Source organism: Equus przewalskii, chromosome 15 (genome assembly GCF_037783145.1).
Source record: "Equus przewalskii isolate Varuska chromosome 15, EquPr2, whole genome shotgun sequence".
Taxonomy (NCBI): domain Eukaryota; kingdom Metazoa; phylum Chordata; class Mammalia; order Perissodactyla; family Equidae; genus Equus; species Equus przewalskii.
In genome coordinates this window covers 65,075,542-65,087,774 of record NC_091845.1, presented here as the reverse complement: position 1 = coordinate 65,087,774, position 12,233 = coordinate 65,075,542, and the positions used below count along the sequence as shown (strand labels likewise).

The 12,233-nt window shown below is 36.9% G+C and overlaps 1 protein-coding gene across 2 annotated transcripts in view; it reads right to left on the bottom strand.

Moving 5' to 3' along the window:
- Positions 1-11,979, bottom strand: part of SATB1 (SATB homeobox 1) — a 90,377-nt gene extending 78,398 nt beyond the window's left edge. Inside the window, exon 1 of one of the 2 annotated variants that reach the window (XM_070577516.1) lies at positions 11,796-11,979. The gene's annotated coding sequence lies outside the window, so the exon portion shown is untranslated. The remainder of the gene's footprint in view (positions 1-11,795) is intronic. The other variant, XM_070577519.1, reaches the window with a different exon arrangement.
- Between the last annotated feature and the right edge of the window lie 254 nt (positions 11,980-12,233).

Below are 12,233 nucleotides of genomic sequence, written 5' to 3'. Positions count from 1 at the left end.
CTCTTTAAAGCTACCAATACACTCTTAGAGACACAGTTTACATTAGAAATCTAAGAAAAGCAGAAGGTAAAGCAGAAGATAAAGTATAGGAAATAATGGCCTCCTGGGGAGGACAAGTTTAGGAGAAACACGATGAAAATATATCACTCTAATGGCCCCCAAGTTTCACCCACAAACCGGAAAGGTTAGTCAAAATCGAGGAAGGCAACCGTGAATCCTGGCACATATAAATCCAAGCCTTGAGCAGAAGAAAGAACATGGGATAATAAAACACAACAACACAGCATCAAAAACAAGAAAAGAAATATAAGGCAATTTTTCCTAAAAAGCTCATGATAGCACATTTTTAAAAGTTGAAATGTGGGGAAATCTGGAGGAAGATATTTTAATTAAAGTATAAGAAATCTACTCAATAAGGAAATACACAAACATGGCAAAATGTAGCACTGGTGTCAGAGTTGGTATTGTGGATGGAAGTACTTAACACTTATTTAAAAAAAGGTATTTGACATTTAAAAGAAAAACACAGATATCAATTATCTCCATACTGACAATGATTTTTGCAATATGATAGGTTAAACTGGGAATTTCCAAGACGGATATTTTAGTAGTTGCTCCAAACTGGTGACGCCTGACATGCTTCCCTGAAACCTGCCTGGTTTTCTGAATGGACAGTGCATTCTAGTAACATGCTGTACAAATTTACAAACAATAGCAAAAGAAAAAAAAAATAAAGAACAATGATAGTGGACTGCGGAAAAAAAAAAGAAAAACATTTATCCATGCAACTTCACTTAAAGTTGAATGTTTTCAAAAAAAGAAAGTAAGTTGTTGGGTAAAACAAAATTTGAGCAAAGAGAAAAGTACTAAAAAAGGGTTATTGAAAATATCAATATTAAAACACACTGTAATAAAATATTGTAAATATGTTTATCCCATCATTTACACAAATAAATGAGACAAAAAGCTTCCTGATTACCTGAGCCCCCTAATGACCTGGTCACTGCTAACGTAACATGGGGATTAAAGTAGTAATCTTTAAATATGAAGAGCACCTTTTATACAGGAATTACAAACTAATTCTCAAACATAAAAGATAAAAGTGTATAATAAGGATAGACATGGCTTTGGAAAATGATAGAATAAATGAAGACAAAGACATCTAATAATGACTTTATTATAAAGAATAACAATATACTACTATTATGAGTCTATTAATCACACATATATAATTTTCCCTTAAGCACATTCTTTATTTCAGAACTATATGGTTATATGAAATGACGTAAGTAAAATGGCACACAGACATTTATGCCCTTCAAGTCATGCGTCCACTGATGAACTTAATTATTATATATTATCTACCCTTTAGAATACTTAATATGGCCACTGAGCATTGGCCAGTGTAAGCCCAGCTTAAAATAAAGAAGAACAGAAAAATAATTAGGAAAATACCACCTTCCTAGGCATACGTGAAGATAAACTATCATGGTGGAGGGAGAAAAACATCAATTTATTCTGCACAGGCATCTAATATTTGGCAAAAGATGCAAGGAAGTATTGAAAAAAGTTCACACAAAATAAACTTTATAAATCTAGCTATCAAAATAGAAAACCTCAGGACCATGAAATATTGCAAGTCAAATACATGAGCTATTTAACATGCATGTACAGTTAAAACAGAGTATATCAATTTTTTATCATACAAGGCGGCATTCAGACTGGCTACATAAAGGTAGCAAAGACAAAATATTGTAACAGATATACAAGATTTTTTTAAAAACTTAATAATGAAAGGACTACTGCATGTTTCAGATGGCATCATATTAAGATAAATATGCAGGCAGATATCCGAGAGCATTAAAACACATTCAGAGTTCTGAATAGCACATACATTTGTAATAAACAGAGAAAGCATTTAGAATTTGAACGCTTTTAAGATACGGCAACGCCGCCAGTGACTGTGTTAGCAAAGCAATGCTTACCACCAGAGCACTTTCTAAGGACATGGGTGGGATTTTTTTTTTCCCCGTCTTTTTAAATTCAAATACAGTTGGCTATCTCTCTACACTCTTAAAGCAGCACAATTTATGTAGCATATTGCTCGTTTTGTCGTGTTAACTCTTTGTTTTTTGGCTTTAGCTGCAGGTGGTGTTATCTAGATATGAATTTCTGGGAATATGGTCTGCGTTGGCCATATAAGGATGTCTGTTTGAGCCATATGCTTTGCTGTCATGTGTCTCATTTTGTCTGTCTCGGATGTCAGGACTGATTTCCACATCATTTCTTGAATGGACCAAATACAAATTTGTAAGAGCAGAGAGGAAAAAGCTGGGGCTGGAGCCCAAACAACTTTGTCAAAACATATATTGGAGAGGAAATGCAATATCCTGTAAACATTTGCACCCTTCTTCTCACATCTTATCTGTGACTGACATCATCACAACTGCATAGTTTAGGAGAGAAGCGACTTGATCAAGTTCAGAAGTTTGCAGTATGTGTCTGCATGCAGCTTAATGAGACAGACCCCACATCTTCGGAGGTCATGACATGGCAGAGGTTAGCTGCCCTACACTGAGAGCCCTGGATCCTGCAGCCAGCCTGACCCAGCCTTGAACTTGGGGAAGGGAAGTCGCCTCAAGCTTTTCTTGTTTAGTGAATAAACAGAACTCTGATTAAAGTTTCTGACTAATCTCACAAGAAGATATGGCCCCCATTTTATACTCTCCTAGCCTCTTGCGTTTCTCCTTTGCAACAATCATCACAGTCTTAATCCATTAACAATATGGATAATTATCAACTTAATAAATGTCTGCCATACCAGACTGTAAGCCCTATGAGAGCAGAGACTGTGTCTTGCTCACTGCCATATTATCAGGCATTCATACAGCATCCTTGCAATATTTACATTATTAATAAAGAAATGACAGCAAAAAGCCCACAGTGTCACTTGCAACCAACTTCCACTGCTAAATGCAATGCCAATTCCTTTGAGAGACTGCACAAGTGAGAGGAGGTAACAGTGGGGAAGGCGGTTATATCATTTAAATTTGAATTAATTGAAATTAAATAAACTTTACAATTTAGTTCCTCAGTTACCTTTCAAGTCTGCAATAGCCCCATGTAGCTAGTGGTTATCCTACTGGACAGTGTAGATTACAGAACACTTCCACCACTGCAGAAAGTTCTACTGGACAGCATTTATCTAGAGAACTTCTATAAAAGACGACTAAGTAAATCCAGTTCCTAGCCAGGAGTCTTCGAGGTGATGAATGGTTTTCAGACATTCTAATGATGTCCATACTGAAATCACTTTCCATTTTAGAATTAGCCCATAGATCGGTTAAGTTGCATGGAATGAGACTTGTGTGCCACCGAACACAAATTTAAGACAACTTTTGAGACATGTCTGTATTTGAAAGGTCCTGTAGTACATTTGGAATCATATACATTTACCCCAAATGCTGCTTTCCATGAACATTTAAATAGCTCATAGATGAAGTTAGAAACCACAGAGTCATTCCCCACCCTCACTCCCACTCCCACATGAAATAAGCGTAGTTGCCATTAGAAATGGCTCTTTAAGAAGCTTTAATGTAGATACCTGCTCAAACTGGGAGGGCATCCAGATACCAAACAAATAATGGTGTACTGCAGAAAATAACAGCAAAAGGCTTGAATACGTTTCACGGGAGAAAAAGGAGAAACGATAATGATCTCTAAATATGGGGCTTAAGGGGTTTTGTTTTTGTTTTTCCCCTAATAAGTGGGGTTTCAGTTATAGTCAGACTGATAGTGATCAAAAGTTGTTTCCTCATTACTTTGGGATGGATGTAAATACCTACTGGTAATTTGTGATATGGTTTTAATAGAAAAGGTCATCATTAAAGCTGAGCAAAGAAAGGCCAATATTTAAGCTAGTTTTGGGAAAGCAGAATAAAGGAAACGAACAGCCATGGTAGTTGGCTTCTAGAACATGACAGGCTATCTGGGCCTTTTACCCAGAAATATTACCCATTTTTCTAGCAAGAATTTATTGGGCAAAAAACTTTTAAAGCTACTTTTTCTTCCATAGATGTCAGTATGGATCATAACTTTGACAACGCACAATGGTAAAATTCCATCAAAATTGGTATCTCTATCTAAACCTAGATCCAAAATTGAGTAGGGGGTAAGGAGGAGGATTCCGTGATTGCTGCTGAGTCCTCCAGTGTAGATATCACCACCAAAGTACTTACCGTTTCAGGCTGCCTCATTTTTTCGGCCATTGCTTCCGGAGTACCCTTCCTCCCCCTTCTCACCTGGGGACCTCCCTTCTACCATATCCTTTAATATGCAGCATGATTGCACCTCTTCCGTCCAAAGCCTTCTCCAGCTGTTATTTCCTTCTCCATGCTCCATCACACTAACCTGTCCTTCAGTGTGGCATTCTATATTTGCGTATCTGCCCCTCTCAACTGCAAGTCTCTAAGTATCTTGAGGGTGTATTTATGTCTGTATTCCTGGAGTCTCTCACAGTGCCTGCCATCACAGGGAAAAGAATCCAAGAACTGTTTTTATGAGTGAGTGCCTGTAAGAATCTTAGGAAGATTCTCGCAATCTTAGTAAAGCTAGGTGCCGGGATCAGTAGTTAGCTCAGTGGCTCTCCAAATTTGCTGCACGTTAACATCACCTGAGGAGCTCCTTCAACAATCCAGATGTCCAGGCTGCACCCCAATGAATTAAATCAGAATTGCCAAGGGTGAGAGCCAGGCATTTGGCTGTTTAGAGGTGATTCCAAGTGTACAGCCAGGTTTGCCATTCAACGGAATAGGTAATGGTTTGGAGATAGGAAATCAAATATACCTGCTAGGACATCCTCAAGTGAAGTTTTTAACCCAATCCTGGGGTCACCTGGAAAAGTTAAGGCTGTTCTAGGAACCAGCACTCACCCAAAATTTAAGGAATTTATGTGTGGGCAAGACACTTCTTCCAAACAAAAGAAGGGGGGTGGGGGGCCAGCTATTAGATCATTGATCTGGCAAATAAAGGTATGCTGTTTGAGGAATCACGATAAATTAGCATTTGGGCACTTGCTTGAGATTTACTGGGGAGCCAGAAATCCTGTGCAGGTATATGATTTATCATCACAGACATAAGCGACTAACCACAAAATTACACATGGAAGTAAAGTTCTAAAACCAGTCTATTATTTACTGGAGCCAGAACCATCCAGGTTTCCTCTCATTCTTTTTTCAACATAGTTGAGCATGATTTTTCTCCCAGAAAACTTCACCTGTGAGTGGACTTCTTCAACAGGTGAAAACTGCTTAAGTTAGTTCCAGACTAAGTCACTGCACTTAAGCAGAGCTGAATATGTGTTGTCCATGCCAAGGAGGCAGTGGCAGGGCATCACAGCCCGAGCGGCTGTGCAATACTCTCAGGGAGCTCAGGGAGGTTTAATTCCAATGAAGTCAAACAGCAGCCGCTCCCAGTCAACCTTTAGCCAAGACCTATCAACCAAGTCTTCTTAGTGATGTGAATGTTATTGCTAATCTTTGCTGGCTTACCTGGAGGGAGAAACAGTTTGAGGTTACACTGGCCCAAAATCCTAGTCCAGGTTGTTTTGGGGGGTGTATCAGCCAAAGTAATATCTGATGTTGTACTGCCATGCCCATCACCACAAGGCACTGGACAGGGGTCGTGCTTCAGGAAGGAAAGCCACCAGCAGAAGCAACTGCATCACACCCGGACAATGATTAAATACCACTGTCATGGTTGCTGTTTTTTGAAGCAAAGGAGAAGTTTAATTCAAAGCTAAAGCACCTTCTATTTGGAATGATGGAAAAGATTTGGAAGTGGATTGTGGTGATGGTCACAGAACAGTGTCAATATAATTAATACCACTGAATTGTACATGTAACAATGGTCGAAATGGCATATTTTATGTTATATATATTTTATCCCAATAAAAAAAATTCTTAAACAAAAAAACTAAAGTAAAAAACCTTTCATCTACTCCTAAGACTGGCAGATATATATATATCATCATAAAAATATCATGCCAACTAGAAAAACAATGAGCTACAACACCCTGAACAACCCATCCTCACCACCAACCTTCCACTGCTCTGTCCTTACCCACCAACAGCCACAATCCAGTCTATGCAAGATAATTAATTCATATGATGAATACCTGACCTAAGGATAATTAACACGAATTGGTAATTAGAGACCAACATCCCACCCAACATAGATAATCTGATTGTCCTCTGATGCAAGAAAATGGTTCTCTTTTCAGATTTTATTCTATACTATTGTAGCTTAGAAAAAGAAGAGAAAGAAGCATAGACAAATAAGAGTACCTTCAGTCCAAAAATTCTTTTTGGATGTTTTTCAAGTGAGTAAAAATTAACTATACTCATGAAATAGTAGACCCTTCCAATTAAACGGTACTTAGAATGTCGAACATTTACATGCGGTACAGCCACAATGTGTAACAACTGTATGAATGTTGTCACTGTGGGAATTTATAAATTCTCTTTGTATAAAAACTTTAGTTTCTATTTTTTAATAAAAGGATATGTATTTTTTGTCATAAAAAGCCCAGAAGGCTTTCAAATTTAATTGTATCAGTCACTTTTCAGTGATAGTAATTAGGATTAAAGTATTTACTTCTGCATGCAATAATTTGTCATATCTTTTTCTATAATATATTGTCCTATATTCTGTTTCCTATCATCTATTTTTACTGATTTTATTATTAAAGACTTTTATATTAATGATGGCATTTTTAATGTATTAGAAATTCATGTATAAATTATATCATTAAAGTTCATACCTTCATATATGTATTTTTCTGATGCATGACTAAGGAATATGAATACATAGTGAAGCTAAATTAAAATTACATATTTACCATGTATAAAATCATAAATAAAATACTAAAAAATAGTTTCATAGTGTAGCTGTAACTACAGCATATCCAGTTACCTATTTTTCAGGTGCCTTTTTTGTCATCAGTGTGTTTATTGTGGAATTTAATTCATTAGATAACTAACATGGACTATAAATATACATGCAAATTTCCAGCTGATACGAAGCAAAAAGTTGATAAATAATGCTTCAGTTTAACTTTAAAAACAGAACTAGTGAGCCTTGAGGCTATTTTTTAATCATTTATTTTCATTTATTCTGTAAAGAGTATTTTCATTTGTATTTATATATATATATATATAAATACACTTGGGAGAGAAACAAACAGCATATTTATGAAAAATTTTGATGGGGACCAGCCTGGAACTGTTTTGAAACTGTAGTGCTTTAAAGATGGACAATATCCACTGTGCTATTACTTCTCCAGCTGAACAAACACAACAGATTCACATTATATTTAATGAAAATTAAACATCTCTCCATGGAGGTAACAAGGCTCTCAAAAATAACTTTTTAGCTCACTTTGCACCAAGGGATTTTATCACTACCATTTACAACACTGCAAGCTATTGTAAAGGCATCTTCGGGGCTGGCATATGCCGCAGTTCAGGATCTCAACCAAATCTTGGGGCATTCTTAATAGATTTAGAAAATCCAATTGTTTGGCCAATATCCAAGTATGAATAAACGTTTATGTAACATACATATAGCATAACAGGATATGTTCATAGATACTATGTGCATGTCATATAAGAGACTATGACACAATTGAAAACTACTGTACCACAGTTTTCTTCAGAAATTCTTTAAAACCCCGAGTTACCATAACACCTATATTATTAAGCAACTGTCACAAAAGAGGATAAAATGACAAAGTGAGAAAAATACAGGAGAAAAAGTAGAGAACCTAGGGTTTGAGACTTGAGACTTGCTTCTTCCTCTCCCAGCTAGCTGAGTGACGCTTCCTAAGATAAGTAGGATGAGGTTCTGTATCTATAAAGCGATGGAGAAGAATGTGATCATCTTTAAGATCACATAAAAAATTCTCTGCCCTTAAGTTTAATTTAAAAAATCAAGTTCACTTTAAAGAGAATGTAAAGATATAAGGAAATTTCTCACACACTACATTAGATGTTTATCCATATATAAGAGACAGGTGTCAAACAAACAAATAAAAAAAAAAAACCACTGAGGCAAAAAGAAACTTTAACTCACCAGATTCCATCTGTTACATTTGAATTCATGCATAATTGATTATCCATGACTGGTAAGTTCTTTTCTCACTAGCCGACCACAGTTTTCTAAACATTATGTATTAAATCACTACTAAAGTAGACTACATTTCAGAAACAGCAAGGGCAGAATAAGAATATTTTAAATGAAAAATTACATGCCGGTTAATAATAATACAGCTGACCTATGTTTAAGGGAGAGAAATTTTAATCATGTGCATATTAAATATTAATAACCTATTCTGTTATTGTTATAATAAGGTTAAGTAGGCTTCTCCATGCTTAAGGAAAGAGGGAGAAGTAGGAATGCATAATGGTGCAAAAAGATACAGAGATGAGAGACAGACATAAGGAAAATGTGTCAACAATAAACAAGAGGAAATGAGAAAAAAGGAAAAGATGAAGGTGGAAACTAATCTCTATGTGTCATTATGACTGCCAGAGTACTGGCAAAGCAGCAGCATCCTTTTATTTCAATTTTAATCATTTCTGAATTTTAATACCCAGCTCCTTTTGTAATTCTCCTGGCATTCCCCATATGCCTCCATCCCAGCCAAAACACCAGTGTAAATTAAATGGCAGGCAACCACACCACTGATGTAGCCTCCCCAAAGGATCTACCAGGTGACCAAACGCAAAAAAAGGTATGTCTCCCTTACATCCCTGAGGACCTCTAACCAATTAACTGGCCGAACGTTCTCTACTTTCTTTAATTTTGAAAAGAAGGACAGTAGTTAGGTAATCTACAGATAGAGAATCATTAAAAAAAATAAAGCAAGCCAGTAGTAATACAATAATCAGTGACCATCAGGGCCTGGAAAAATGAGTTTGCTCTCACTGGCACTAAGGAGCATCACATGATTATTTAATTACAGCTCTAATTTTTGTCTCGTGGATGGCAACATATCAACAATTAATAGGGCAAATAGAGGAGACTGTTTTTAAAGAGACAGAATATGCATGACAATGTAATAGGTCACACAGCAGTGTACTGCTTAAGAATACTTTCCTTTGTGTAACTAAATAGGACTGCCTTGCAAATAGCCCCATACACATTTTTAAAAGAAAATAAATTTAAAAAGGAAGTGGCTTTTTGAGATAACTTTCATAGAATGCCCAGAAATTTTCAGAATGTTTTGGATACAGCTAACACAACCCTATTGCAAATCTAGCGTTAATTTTAAGGAATGGAGTGAGATCTTCATTAATATAAATACCCTACATCTTAAAACATTTTTAAACAATGTATATAGCTACAATGAAAAATATCTTTTTATGCAATAATCATGGCTAACGTTTATTCAATGGGATCTTGAAAAAAACTCACTATTGTAGGAAAGAACAGGTAGAGGTCAACCAGCTTTAGGCCACCAGTCCATTGTATTTTGGTCCCAAAATCTCAGAAGGACTGTCACATGGTGGCCTGAATGCACGGACCTCCCCTGAGGCCCCCAGTACACTTAGTTACCACAACCAAACACCAAGGGACCATGAACCTCAACAGGGATATTTCACCTAATCCTGGAGGTCAGACAATGAGGATAAAACAGACCCTGGTGCCACTGTCAAAAAATGACAGAGCACACAGTTAAAGAAGAAAAACATTCAATTATCCAGAAAACTGGGGCGCATGTAGACTAAGTGTTCAGATAACCCCAGTAAAAACAGAAAATCAGAAAGAAAATTCTCTTTTTCCATTAAGTCATTATCAGCACAAGCTAAATTCACTGTTATTTTTAATTTAGCAAATCTTTAATGAATGCTCACTACGCGAGCCACCGAATACTGTGAAGTTTCTCATATTTTGTATAGTCATAGACATGTACCTTGCACCAAATTTCTTTTTTGTGGTTTAATACTTTGTAGAAATAAATGACAGCAGCACCTAAAAATTCATGAAGTGGGAATAGTAGCGCATTTTAAAGTGCTATCTTACCAGTTTACAAAGTCTACATATCCAAATTAACCAAGGGAATTCAAATGGTTAACCAATTTGATGGAATTGTGTAATAAGGCTAAGTCCAGCTTTACACTCCTCTGGTTTCTGTCCCCCATTGTTCCGCCATGCCAGGAGCCAAAGCAAAGACCCAGATGTGAGATTCGGAAAAGGAAGCAGTCTCAGAACTACCACTATGATCAACTGCTCAAATGTATCTTAAATATAAGGTTATGGAGAATTGTAAGAAAACACAACTTGGCTAACCTAAAATGATTCCACAAAAAGAGGTGCTAAATCAACTCAATAAGCTCTTGATGGCTTATGTTGGCCAAGGTCATCAGAAAACTGTGGGCGTCTCAAAATACAACGTGGGAAAAGCTGAAACTGCTGAGGGGCCATCATTTCTAATGCCACTGATAAAAGCTATCAAGCCGATACTAATCACAAAGAAAGGGGGAAAAAAAGAACAGGGAGATAATTTTATTTCCCAGTGAAAAGTTTTAAAATTAAGCTGTTTTAGTAGAAAACATTGTGATGATTCCAGACCAAAAATCTGACTCCATACATTCTAAAAGAATATTGTTAAAAGAGTCTAGCAAGCAGCAGCTTGTATGTAAGAGTATACATCATTCTTTTTTAACATGACTGTTAATATACAGTTAACATGTCTCAGAAAAGGCTGTAATTAACTGTCTACTGCTCTAATAACACTAATAGGCGTAGAGTATTATTAAAATACAATGACTCCATACAAAGTAAGGCTGTCATTTTTTAACTTTTAAGATAATGTTCTAAATTGTTTTTGAGTCCTCTTAAACCACCCAAAAGACAGCCCACCTCTAAGAAATTTTTCTTTAGAAAAGCGTAGTTATTAAAATATTGTTTTCCTCCCACAGTCTGGAGAGATCTATCTAACATGAAACAGGACATCTAGGTATCATTTCAGTTGGTGAAAATACAATGGGAACACTTGAATTGTTTTATCAGTTCTGTATATTCTTTTAAAATTTACAACTGCAAGCATTTTAATTTAGTACTTCATTCACTGATAAAAATCAGTCAAAGGGGAAAGAAAGGTTTGCTATGTCAAGAATCACATAGCCCTGTTGTGAATCCGCAATGATTTCCATTGTCTGGTTCACTGGAACAGGAAAACTCAATTGCATTTAACATCAAACAGCTAATTATGGATACGCTATATTCAAGACTATCTCCATTTCAAGATATCTGCATACACTAGGTTCTATTTTATTTATAATAATTATTACAATAAAATATTTATAACATAAAACCTCTTTTACCTTAAAGTCCTTCACATTATAAACAGTAAAAGGCCAAATTGTCATTTACACGCTCTTAACGGCATATCAGAAACCATTGAGCAATCAACTCTACTATATGCCTGGCTTCCTGGAAAACTGAATCTAAAGAATTGCCCCTCACACAGATTACTGACTAGCTTTTCTTTAAATACCTCAAGGAAAGAAGGTTTAATAATTTCTCCTGGGAGCTTCTGACCATATTTCACCACCCCAAGAAGAATGGCCACTGAAGAATTTTTGTTGGTATCTGATCCCAAATCGTCTCTAGCGGAGAAAAAGCAACATCCCAACCCAGAGACCTCCTTCGGACACTCCATGCCTGTCTCTCCCTGTGGCTACAGCTCTGATTCTCCAAAAGGAACTGATAGGAACTTTTCTGGCACTTACCCTCCAAATATCAGAGGCTGCTCTCTGAAGCTAGCCCTACAGGAGAGCTCTCAAAGAGTAGTCTTTGATGAGGTGACAGTGACGAAGTTCTCTCTGGCACTGCTAGCAAGGCAGAAGCATCCCCAAAGGAGCTGGTTACCAGTTGCCTGTGAAGCAGCTGGACCATTACTGCAGTTCTGAGGGTGCGTCACAAATCAGGTCACAGCTCTGGGTAGAGTCCACCCACTTCACCCGGTGTAACGCCCTCCACTTCCTGCACACCTGGGGGGAAGGGGTACAGAGGAGGGGGGCCAGTGCAGGTCCACAGACATTCTAGTAAAGGCACAACCAGGTGCAGCCTGACATCTGCTTCTTCTGCAAGCATTTCAGCTTCGTTCGGGGGACCTGTACCCCGAGGTACTCAAAAATTCGTGCAACAATCAGCGGGCTCTAAAATGA